We start from the raw sequence: 12,848 nt of genomic DNA, 5'->3' as shown, positions 1-12,848 counted from the left end.
ATCTTGGGCTTATTTCTCTTCTGTTTACTTTCCCTGAAAATCTCACCTTCTCTTTCTTCTTTAATAACTGTCCATGTGGGAATACTTCCACATTGCTATCTTCAGCCTGGACACCTCTCCAGACTTCTGTCTTCAACTGCTCACTGGACAGCAACACATGATGTCTCAAACATGACAGGTCTGAAAATGGATTGGTCATCTTTCCCTCAAAACCTGCTCTTCCTCCCAGGCTTCCTGCTTCAGTAAAATCACATGACTAGTCACCAACTGCCCAAGTCACAAAGCTGTGTCATCTCATCTAACTCTCATCCATCCTTCTTCATATGGCTTACATTCTGACTTCCCCTAGCTGTGATCAGCACACTGCAGTTCCTAAAGTAATCCAAGTTCATTGACTTGCTTTCTCTGATGTTCTCTTCTCTGGGTCCTCTATAAATTGTAGCTCTAACTGTAATATGCTTCCATCCCTTGTCCCTTACCCACATCAACCCTACTTACTTTCCAGCTCTCCTCTTAAATGTCACTTCTTTTGGAAATACTTCCCTAGACCAATTAGGTCTTCCTGCTGGCCATGCCGAGCTTGCCTTACTCCCCCAAGCATAATCAGTCACACTCACCATGATTACTTTTCAGCTGCTGATGTAGTCTTATCTATTGCGGCATCTCAAACACCTATCTTGGTGCCTTGTGCATAAGGATCTCAAAATATATTGAATGAATGAATGAACTATAAAATAAAGTCAATTATAAATACTTCTCAGTAATATTGAGTAATCATGGAAATTGCATGAGATAATACATGTGATTATACTTTGTAAATTGTAAAATTGTAGAACAAACCCCCATGATAATAAAAAAATATTACACATGGTTGATGCCCCCTCATACTCTTTCTGGATCCACCATCTTCCCAATAGTGAAGAGATCATGATGTATCAGAATGCTACTGGGAGACTCCAGCTAAGATTTGTCTCATGTTCTCTCAGTTTAGGCTCCTTTCTGATTCAGGAGCTGCCGAGGGAGGTCATCTACCACAGCATCTCTGGCACCAAGTTCCATCCCTGACTTGACTCAACCAGCAGCCACTGCCAAAGCCAACTACTCACTCTTCTCTGCTTACACCTCTGCTCCAGTCTGATCCAATTCAGTTCTTCAGGCTGATTCTTCCCATCCCCTCCACCCCAAATCCCAGAGGACTCTTAGTGGCTGCCTTTGCACTAAGGGCAGCATCTCTGCTCCCAATTGCCCTAAAGATCCCTTTTGCTTTCACTCGCCATGGAAACTTTGTGTCAGAGAATATCCTGGCCCCGGGTCCTCCTGGCCATTGGAGAAGCTGATTTGGAGAGGAATAGGATGCTGATAGATTTTTAAACAAACCCTCAATCAACGGATTACCAGGTGAAGGAGGTTGAAATGGATACAAGAAAAGGGAGAAAGAGAAAAACAAGAAGTGCATGTGAGGTGCATGTGCGTTTTGGACGAGCAGGAGAGTGACTCAGATCCTCCCTGGCCATGCTCTGTTCCCTCAGCAGTGGTCCCTGTCACCAAAGCGGAACAACTTCTCTGACTGGCTCCAAACAGAGGTGGGTATTCCATTGTCATCAGTGTAACTCTACAAAAGACATGCATTTGCTGTTTTACGGTGTATGACTTGGGAAAAGGGCTGCTTATTCAGGACCATCCCTGAGTTTAGAGGCCTGAATTAGAGATAAGCCCAGTAATTTTTTTCTTTAAATCACCACTGGGGTATGGGAAAGCCAATCACTGCATCTGTTTCAAATAATAAAAATAACCAGCAACCCCCTCTCCACATTGCTTCCTTCACATAAGGAGAAGGAACGTGTCCTCTTCTTTACTTCAACAGTCCCTCTTTAGGCGAATATCCTTTGCGACTTCTTGAAAACTGCCCTGGATGTTCATTACCCTGATATTATCTGCATAACTATGTTAGAAGAAGCATTTAATGAGATCTGCCCTGGACCATCCTTGCCAGAAAAGGACAAACTTTTAATATCATAGAAGATGGTTTATCTGAAAGTCTAAACACTAGGAGCATCCAAACATTGTTCATATGCTAAATTTCTTTTTGTTGGGTGTCAGCTCAAGTGGGATTAACATATCTAAATTCCAGAGGGAAAGCTGGTTGGATGGTCCAGGTGAGCACACACCTGAACAGGCCCCTCCCCTGGACTCTGTGTCTCTCCTCCCATCAGCTCTCACTCCCGTCTAGCTCCTGTGTGCACCACCTCTTTCTACCATGCACCCCCTATCCTGGGCCCAGAAGCAGTGTCACTTGCATAACACTCAGGGATCTAAGCTAACCTGCACTTTTCTCTGTTTTTACTGTGTAATTTGAGGAAGTGACAGAACTGTCATAATGCGTATATGTTTAAATCTCTGAGTTTTAAATTCAACACAGAAGAAAAAAGAGGGGCTCATGAAGATGAGAAAGGTAGCAGACACATTTTATAATTTTTCAAGATATTAGACCTGGAGTCTTATTTTTTTCATCCCTCCTCAAATCCCTGTGTAACAACTAGATAGAATGATGAGCGCTGGCACCTTGGAAGGCAGCCAGTCCAACAGCATTAGAGAGATAATATAATTTTAGAACTGGAGAGACCTCAGACCTGGTTTAGTCCAACTAAACACAAACTCTCAGGTTAAGGTTAGGACAGTAGGGCCCCCAGAGTTGTTGTGACTTCCTCAAGGTTGTATATGGAATTTGGTTCAGAATCAGCCCTCGGGGCACCCAAAGCCACATTCTCCAGGTTCAGGCGACAATAAGACCTGTGCAGAGAGCTGGAGGGAGACCAGGGTAAAGGAAGTGAGGCTGTAGGGTGCTAGGGAAAAGAAGCCATGAAGGATCACAGAGAAAGATGCTTTAGAGGCACAGTTTCAAACTGAATGGTCAGGCTTGAGACATCGTGGCATGAGAGGTACCAGATGGGCCTGGGAAGGGCAGCAAACAGGCAGTGGCAGTCAAGGCAACCAGAAGAAGCTGAGTCAAAGAGGCCGATTTGCAAACAGCACCAGTCTCTGCAGATAGTAGCTACAGCTGCAAACCCAAGGACAGGGTTTAGATTTATGGGCGTTTGGATAGGGCCTTTGTCCAGCATCAGTCACCTCAGCCAGGCCTGTGAATCACAGCCAAACCTAGATGAGTTATATTATCAACCATGATGATGGGAGGATGAATGGTGGCCGTGATTGCCTATACTGCAATCAACCTTTAGGATGGCTAGAAACTCCGATCTGGCTAACCCTTGGCCCAGAAAGCAATGTCCCAGAGACCGATGATCACTGTGAACAGAAGCAGCCTCCATGACAAAAACCACAATGTACAACCCCGTGATAGAGGAGCCCGCTTTGTCATGGGTCGGAGCTCAGGTTAACCCAGACCTTTTGTGGCAGGGCAGTGGGGGTGGGCTGGGGGCACAGGGACAGTGAAGATGGCAAAGAGCTGGAGAACAGAGAACTGAATTGACTATTTTCATTTCATGGATTCAGAAGCTATCAGTAGGGCAGTAGCAAAACATTTGTGCTACTGATATTAAAACAGCAAGCCTCTAAACAATTATATTGCCAGCATATTCAGAAGATTTTTGTCACAAGTCTTGAGTAAGTGACTTAACTTTGCTGTGTGTCAGGCTGCATCAACACAATGCACAAACATCTGGATGAAAATGAAGTGCCTCTGTCAGTTGTCTGGGTATTCTGTCTACCTGATATCAAACAGCTGGATTCCTGTAAACATTTGGATGACGCAGTAAATTTTTCATTTTTCATTCAGATCACGAAATCACAGACTCTCCAGCTTGGCAGGAACTTAAAGGTCATCTAATCCCCAATATTTGGCATAGCCTCAAATGACCTATTTTGTATTATCATGCAAATCAAACACTAAGATGTGGGTATGTGTTATGTCTAATTATACACATTCTATCTTATTGAAAAACATGTTTATTTTAACATTTTGTTCTCCTTGACTACTTAATTGAATTGTAGCTGAATCATTAACAGGGTAAGCTAGATTATTATATGTATGAAAATACAATGAATTCCTGTAATTAGGTCAGATTGGATTTACAAAAAAAAAAAAAAGGCCGCAGGTGTGTAAATGCACGTGAACCTTGGTGCTAAGCTCAACACAGAGCCAAGAGGCTGCAGGAGCTGCCTTCGCTCAGAGAGCAGTTTGCAGAGAAGTTTGCTTCACCTCTTTCTCACTTCCTTCCTTATGCCTGCCACTTAACAAGCCCACACCAGGTGTCTGTTCCTAGTCTCAGACTAAAGTGAAATAGGGTAAAGGACTGTGAAATTCATTAACTCCAGAGATCTGTTTTGGCATCTGAATCTTTCCCATCCAGATGGCCAAGCCTTCATCCCATCCCAACCCCCACTCTACGTTCAGAGAGTTAAAAACTAATAATAACTCACGCAAACACAACTTCACAGAGAAGATGAGCTAAGAAAGCTTTCTCTCCCATAAATTTAGCCCCTGGTATAAAGTATGTATTTAGCTGGGCGTGGTGGCTCACGCCTGTAATCCTAGCACTCTGGGAGGCCGAGATGGGTGGATAGCTTGAGCTCTGAGTTCAAGACCAGCCTGAGCAAAAACGAGACCCTGTCTCTACTAAAAATAGAAAAACTGAGGCAAGAGGATCACTTGAGCCTGAGTTAGAGGTTGCTGTCAGCTATAATGGCATAGTACTCTACCCAGGGCAACAGCTTGAAACTCTGTCTCAAAACAAAAAAACCAACCAACAAACAAAGTATGTTTTTAGGCTTGGTGCCTGTGGCTCAAGCGACTAAGGTGCCAGCCACATACACCTAAGGTGTTGGGTTCGAATCTAGCCTGGACCTGCCAAACAACAGTGACGGCTGTAGCCAAAAACTAGCCGGGGATTGTGGCGGGCACCTGTAGTCCCAGCTACTTGGGAGGCAGAGGCAGGAGACTCGCTTGAGCCCGGGAGTTGGAGATTGCTGTGGGCTGTGATGCCATGGCACTCTTCCCAGGGGAATAGCTTGAGGCTCTGCCTCAAAATAAATAAATAAATAAATAAATAAAAGTGTGTTTTTAATTTTCCTGAAAGTCTACATGGAGCTTTTCATTTTGTAAAAGTTGTTCTTTGAGGCTCGGCACCTGTAGCTAAGAGGCTAGGGCGTGGGCCACCTACACTGAGGCTAGCGGGTTTGAACCCGGCCTGGGGCCTGCCAGACAACAGTGACAACTACAGCCAAAAAATAGCTGGGTGTTCTGTAGTCCCAGCTACTTGGGAGGCTGAGGCAAAAGAATCGCTTAAGCCCAAGAGTTTGAGGTTGCTGTGAGCTGTGACCCCCTGGCACTCTACCAAGAGTGACATAGTAAGACTCTGTCTCAAAGAAAAGAAAAGTTGTTCTTTGAGCTAATGTCTCATTGATATTAGCAGGCAGCACAGAAATAGGTATAGCCAGATTAAGATAGATGAGCAAATGGGGAATATTTTCCAAAAACTAAATAATGTGTGTGTGCTGAGTTAAAAAATGATAGTCTGGGGAGAAATACCACGAGTGTCCAGGAAAAAGGGCGAAATGAGATGGTGAGTCAATGAGGCAGGGAGATCTAGGACGGCTGCTCTGGATGGAGGAGATGTAGATAAGGAGGTTCTTGAATTTGCAGCGATGAAAGTTTATTATGGGATTTAGGGGAGGTGTAGTAAATCAATCAGCCAGCCAGCCAGCAGCGTCTGCTGGGTGCCCAATGTGCACAGCGCATTCTTGGTACTAATAACTGCAGGGTGTTAGTGAGGCTGTAAAAGACCTACCAAGATGTGCTTAAAACCTGGTGGAAGAGACCATCGCACCACCTTGCTAAACTTGAGAGGAAAGCAGGTCGTACTGAGTAATGAAGATAGCTGTAACCTAAGCAGGCATCAATACAGCCACCTGCACAAAAAAATAACTCAAGCCATCTTGCTGTATAGGTTTAATATATATGTATGTCAGGGTTAACATTTATTGAGTGCTTAGTAGGCAGAGACATTGTATTAAGCACTTTATACACATTACATCTTTTATATGGGAGATGTGGACAAGGCTAAGAAATCTACACATCAAGTAATAGGCCTGCTCATTTTGGTATGAAATGAAATAAATAAAAGGATATGGGGTGGAAATGTAAAAACAGACTCGAGCATTCAAGGATTTGACATAACTAGCTGTGACAACTCGTGGACAAGCCTTAAAGTATGCGGGTTAAATTGTAATTTTCTCAGATTTGGATTAATTTATGGTGGGCAATGATTCTCTCTTAGCTTTGGAGAAAGTGTTCACTGCCCACTACACTTTCCCTTTTCTATATCTTTCCTGGAGTTTTGCATCATTTTTCTGAAATTACATTTTACTATATTATAGGTGGGATAGTATAAAATATTGTTTAATCGAGAGCTTGAAGACTTGCAAATGTCTTCAAAAGTACAATTCACAAAGGCAAAAAAAATGTATCCTGCCTTTAGAGAAATGCAGAATTACCCCCACTGGGTCTGGGAAATTTTCTTCCCTCTAATTCTAGGGTAGGATAGTAGTGAAGTCACAAGGGTCTGTGTCTGCAGTTATGCTGTGACAGTCTCAGCCTTCCTCAGTCTCCTAACCAGTGGCCTCTGGGTATTTGTGTTCAGGATTTAGGAATAAAGAATGGTAAGATGTATTTTGGTTGCACTAATATTTCCTTTTCTTTCTTTCTTTCTTTTTTTTTTTTTTTTTTTTTGAGACAGAGTCTCACTCTGTGACCCTGGGTAGAGTGCTGTGATGTCGTAGCTCACAGCAACTTCAAACTCTTGGGCTCAAGCAATTCTCTTGCCTCAACCTCCCGAGTAGCTGGGACTATAGGCATCCACCTGCCACAATGCCCAGCTAATTTTTCTACTTTTAATAGAGATGAGGTCTCACTCTTACTCGGGCTGGTCTCAAACTCCTGACCTCAAGCAATCCACTTGCCTCAGCCCTTTGGAGTACTGGATTACAGGTGTGAGCCACTACGCCCAGCCTGTTGCCCTAAAATTTTCTTAAAGTCCTCTTCAAGGAAAAACTGGCCTTATCCTCCCCATGGCCTGCAGTGCTAAGGAAAGAGGCCCTGGGCTGGCCCTTGAAGGTAGGCTGCCGTTTCTGTACCATAAGAGCTTGCTCCTAGACTGGGTCCACGGTCACCCCCAACATAAAGGCAGTCAGTCTGAATAAGGGCAAGTGATCCCAGTAGTGAACAAAGTTCTAACACAATGGAAGTGATGATTAAATCGGGCAATAAGAGAGTCTCAGGAACTTGATCTGGAAAACTCCTACAAAGATTCAGTCAGTATCAAGAGGAGCACTTGGAAGATGAACACAGAGGAGCAGCTGGAGAGCACAGCCCAGCCCTGCTTGTGGTGAGCAGGACAGAGATGCAGGGCCACCTCTGTGTTAGATTTTTCAGTACTGATGTGACGTTTCCCTCCCTGGGAGGCCACTATTGCCAAATGCTCCTGTCACGTGTGTCTCTCTTAGTGCCCCCACTGACTGAAGTAGCCCGAGGGAGCAGCAGTTCCTGGCAAACAGAAAGATGATTGCAATGTCAGAGTTGGTGGGGCTCTTAGGAGTCATCTAGTTGGAGCTACTCAAAGTGTGGTCCAAGGACTGTTCTTGCTCTTACTTAGGCTGGTCTCGGAACTCCTAAGCTCAGGTAATCCACCTGCCTCGGCCTTACAGAGTGCTAGGCTTACAAGTGTTATTTATTTATTTTTAAGACAGAGTCTCATTTTGTCACCCTCAGTAGAATGCCATGACATCATAGCTCTCAGCAACTTCAAACTTTTGGGCTTAAGAGATTCTCTTGCTTCAGTCTCTCAACTAGCACCACTGTTCCAGTGTGTAGAAACACAGTAAGTTCAGAAACTTTAAAATAGGAATTTGATCTTGCACCAAAATCCAGTTCTATGTCTATTGAATCTAATGATAAAAGACCGGGGCCCAGTGAGGTGGCTCACACCTGTAATCCTAGCACTCTTGGAGGCTGAAGCAGGTGGATCCCTTGAGCTCAGGAGTTTCAGACTAGCCTGAGCAAGAGTGAGACCCTGTTTCTACTAGAAATAGAAAAATTATCCAGGCCTTGTGGCAGGTGCCTGTAGTCCCAGCAACTCAGGAGGCTGAGGCTAGAGGATCGCTTAAGCCCCAAAGTTTGAGGTTGCTGTGAGCTATGATGCCACAGTAGTCTACCCAGGGTGACAGAATGAGACTGTCTCAAAAGGGGGGGGGGCTTGCATTTTATAAGCCTGTCTAGTAATTTGTTTTATTATATTTTTAAAAAATATCAGTCTGGCCCGGCACCTGTGGCTCAAGTGGCTAAGGCGCCAGCCACATACACCTGAGCTGTCGGGTTTGAATCCAACCCGAGCCCGCCAAACAATGATGGCTGCAACCAACAAATAGCTGGGCATTGTGGCAAGTGCCTATAGTCCCAGCTACGTGGGAGGCAGAAGCAGGAGTTGGAGGTTGCTGTAAGCTGTGATGCCATTGTACTCTACCCAGGGCAACAACTTGAGAGGCTTGGTCTCAGAAAAAAAAGTATCAGTTAGTATATGAAGGATTGAAAATTGTAAAATATCTGGAAGCTGGTCATTCTTCTTGATAGTAATTTTAGGAGCACTGGTCTCATCCCTTGTTTATAAACCAAATCCTCCATTCATTCCTGAGTGGTCAACATTACTGAGTCATGACAGACTTTGTGTGGATATCAGCATTAACAAGCTAATAGAATGAGGTAAATATTGCTTGAGGTAGGTATTAAGTACTCTTTTGTGAAACTTTTATTTTAAAAAGTGCATGTGAATACACACTGGTATATCTTTGCATGTGTATAAAACAAGGAAAGGAACCTGAGATACCCATGGTTTGTTTGTAAAAGGTATTTCTGCTTTTCAAATAAATGTATGAGGCTTGGCGCCTGTGGCTCAAGCAACTAAGGTGCCAGCCACATACACCTGAGCTGGCAGGTTTGAATCCAGCCTGGACCCACGAAACAACAATGATGGCTGCAACCAAAAAATAGCCATGCATTGTGGCGGGTGCCTGTAGTCCCAGCTACTTGGGAGGCCAGAGGCAGGAGAATCACTTGAGCCTAGGAGTTGGAGATTGCTGTCGGCTGTGATGCTACAGTACTCCACCAAGGGTGACAAGCTTGAGGCTCTGTCTAAAAAAAAAAAAATCAAATAAATGTAGGAAAAAATGTGTACATCTTTGGAAAACTTTGTGTCATCTCTGGCACACCCTTCTGCTATCTGTTATCTGATATGGGAGCTGTTTTTACAACTCAGAAACTTGTAGATAACTGACAGCAATTTGAAAGAATTCTTGTCTATAAACATTCAAATTCTGTCTCTTTGGGTATGGGTTCCCTGGACTCCCCCATCCACTATGGGAGAAATCAGTTTTGCCTTTTTTTGCACATTCATTTCAATATTCCCGACCTCCACATGTTCTTTGGATTTTTTTTTCTTTCTTTTTTTTTGCAGTTTTTTGGCTGGGGCTGGGTTTGAACCTGCCAGCTCTGGTATATGGGGCCAGCGCCCTAATCCTTTGAGCCACAGGTGCTACCCCTTTTTCTTCTTTTTTGAAACAGTTATAACAACTGTCTAGTTCCTTCCTTGATTTAAATAAAATCTCTAATGTGTTTACTTTCAATCTATATGAGAAGGCCAGGCTCAGTGGCTCAGGCCTGTAATCCTCGCACTCTGGGAGGCTGAGGTGGATGGATTGCCTGAGTTCATGAGTTGAGTCCAGCCTGAGCAAGAGCAAAACATCATCTCTAAAAATAGCCAGGTGTTATGGCAGGAGCTTGTAGTCCCAGCTGCTTGGGAGGCTGAGGCAAGAGAATCGTGTAAGCCCAAGAATTTGAGGTTGCTGTGAGCTGTGATGCCACAGCACTCTACTTAGGGTTACAAAATGAGACTCTGTCTCAAAAATAAATAAACAACACTTGTAAGCCTAGCACTCTGGGAGGCTGAGGCAGGTGGATTACCTGAGCTCAGGAGTTCAAGACCAGCCTGAGCAAGAGTGAGACCTCGTCTCTAAAAACAAAGCTGGGCGTTGTGGTGGGTGCCTTTAGTCCCAGCTACTTGGGAGGCTGAGGCAAGAGAATTGCTTAAGTCCAAGAGTTTGAGGTTGCTGTGAGCTGTGACACTACAGCACTCTACTGAGGGTGACACAGTGAGACTCTGTCTCAAAAAAAAAAGTCCTTCAAACTAAAATAATTAAATCCAAAATTCAAGAAAAATTAAAAATAAATAAATCTGTATGAGAGTCATGATTCTACCTTTTGGGGAGAAATGGTCTCTTAACACACTTTACAGGAGAGCTTTTGTGCATCAGGTTGTGCTATTTGTTCAATTTTAGGTGGACTGTAATGAAACGGGATCCCTCAACAGGAAGGCAAGCCTGGGTCCCCTGCAAGGCTCCGGGGCTTCTTCCTGGGTTAACTTTCAGCTGTTACCACTGAAAGTTAGAGGAACCCAGAGGGCCCCACTATGAAGGACCACCTCCTTCCCAGCAGCGATTCTAGTTGCTGCTAAGTAATACCCCTCCCATGCCTTGCTCTCATGATATTTGAAAAAACACTTCTTTTCATATAGTTCAGAAAAATCTGGAGATACAAATGATCATAGACTAGACAAATTAGAAGTACAAGGGCTCAGACATCTTGAGAAAGAACGCCGGCCTGAGAATCAAAAATTTAGGTCCTAGACCCAGCTTGATCCCTGATTGGCTATGTGATTTTAAGCAAGTTACCTAACTGCTCTGGGCCTCAGATTCCTTTTTCCTTTTTTGAGACAGTCTAACTCTGTCACCCTTGGTAGAGTGCTATGGCTTCATAGTTCACAGCAACCTCAAATTTGGGGGCTCAAATGACCCCTTTGCCTCAGACTCCCGAGTAGCTGGGAATATAGGCTGGGAATATAGGCACCCACCACAACGCCCAGCTAGTTTTTGTATTTTTAGTAGAGACAGGGTCTTGTTCGCGATCTTGCTCAGGACGATCTGAAGCTAGAACTCCTGAGCTCAAGCAATCCACCTGGCTCAGCCTTCCAGAGTGCTAGGATTACAGGCTGAGCTGCCATGCCTCCTGCCCCCCAGATTCTTTATCTGTACATTGACCTTAAGTCAATAGCTTTCTTTTTGTTCTTAGGCACAATAGTTGTTTTGTTTTATTTTGTTTTCAAAACAAAGTTTTGCATCCAGCACCATTTGCAAAACAAGACAGCCACTCTGTGTAGTAGGGTGTCTGCTTGTTTTCAACTCCTCACCATGGTGGCCTTTCATGATAGGGTTTCTCAGAACTGGGGATTCCTTGATAGCACAGCGTGAGAGACATTAAAACTCCCCTGGTGCTGTGATGTGCTGAGATGTTACAGCCAATTACTTTGTCTCTGGGTTAAGAGCATTAGACAATCTCTTCCAAGTTGTTCCACCCTTTCCTTCCTTGCCCCATCCCCACCCTGCTGACTCTCTAATTTTAGCTCTGACCTTTCCTGTACTTGTTCCATCCTTAGCTCCTTGACTTCTGAGATCCACTCCATAGGTTCAGTTCAAAACATATCCGTTGTTTTCCAATAATCTGCTTGATTATCTGCTCCCTACCCCTAGACTGTGAATACCCTGAAAGGGAGAGTCCTGTCTTCTCCTCCTTGTCCCCAGGGCCCAGCACAGTGCTTGGCTCTCTACTCTGTTCCCAGCACACACTGCCTGGGTTCTCTCGTCCAACCTACCTATGTATGTCCCACTCAGATCTCTCCCCTGAACTTCAGTCTGTCATATACAGCTGTTTGCCAGACAATTCCATTTTAGGTATGTCATTGGCTCTTCAAAAGCAATATGTCCAAAACTGAACTTAACTTTCATTCAGAATCCTTTCCTCCCCCAAAGTCTCATCACAATGAGACTGCGATCTACCCGCTACCCAACCCTTGATATCTCCCTTTCCTTCATTTCTACATTGAACCAGTTACTATGTCCCTTTAACTCTACCTCCTACAATTCCTGAATCCATCAACATTTTTTAAAGAGATAAGTCTTGCTATGTTGTCCAGGCTAGACTTGAACACCTGGCCTGAGGAGATCTTCCTGTCTCAGCCTCCTCAGTAGCTGGGATTACAGGTGCATGCCACCATGTCTGTCCATCTATAGTTGTCCATTTCCACTACTGTTACCCAAGTTCAGATCACGTGGATGGTGCTACAGGATGCCATATATTGCAAAAAAATGATAAAATTCTCTTTATTAGGTCCTTCAATGTGCATACTGACTCTGGTAATGTACTCTGGTAATGTACTGTTAGTGACCTCATTTTACATTTCAGAAAACTGAAGTTTAGAGAGAATAAATAATTGGTGCAAGTTGGTAAGCATTGGAGCTGACACTTAAATCCCTGTATCTCTAATGCCAATACTCTGGCTCTTACCTTTACATGCAACTGAAATAGTAACCTACCATTGGCCTTTCTTTTAAGTTCCTATCTTCAGATTACAGCCCAGTGATTTAAAAAAAAAAAAAAAATAGAAGTTTTATCACGTATCCTTCACTTAAAACCCTCCATTGATTTTCCTTTTCCAGAATACAATACGAACTTTTAAATTTTTCTTTTAAGGCAGAATTTCACTTTGTCACCCAGGCTAGAGTGCCGTGGTATAAAAGCTCACAACAATCTCAAACTCTTAGACTCAAGAGATCCTCTGGCCTTAGACTCCCAAGTGCTTGGGACTACAGGCATCTGCCATGATGACCATCTAGTCCGTCCTTCCTTCTTTCCTTCCTTCCTTCCTTCCTTCCTTCCTTCCTTCCTTCCT

This window comes from Otolemur garnettii, unplaced genomic scaffold, assembly GCF_000181295.1.
Source record: "Otolemur garnettii isolate 467f Iridium unplaced genomic scaffold, OtoGar3 scaffold00073, whole genome shotgun sequence".
Lineage (NCBI taxonomy): Eukaryota > Metazoa > Chordata > Mammalia > Primates > Galagidae > Otolemur > Otolemur garnettii.
This window is presented reverse-complemented; position numbering follows the sequence as displayed.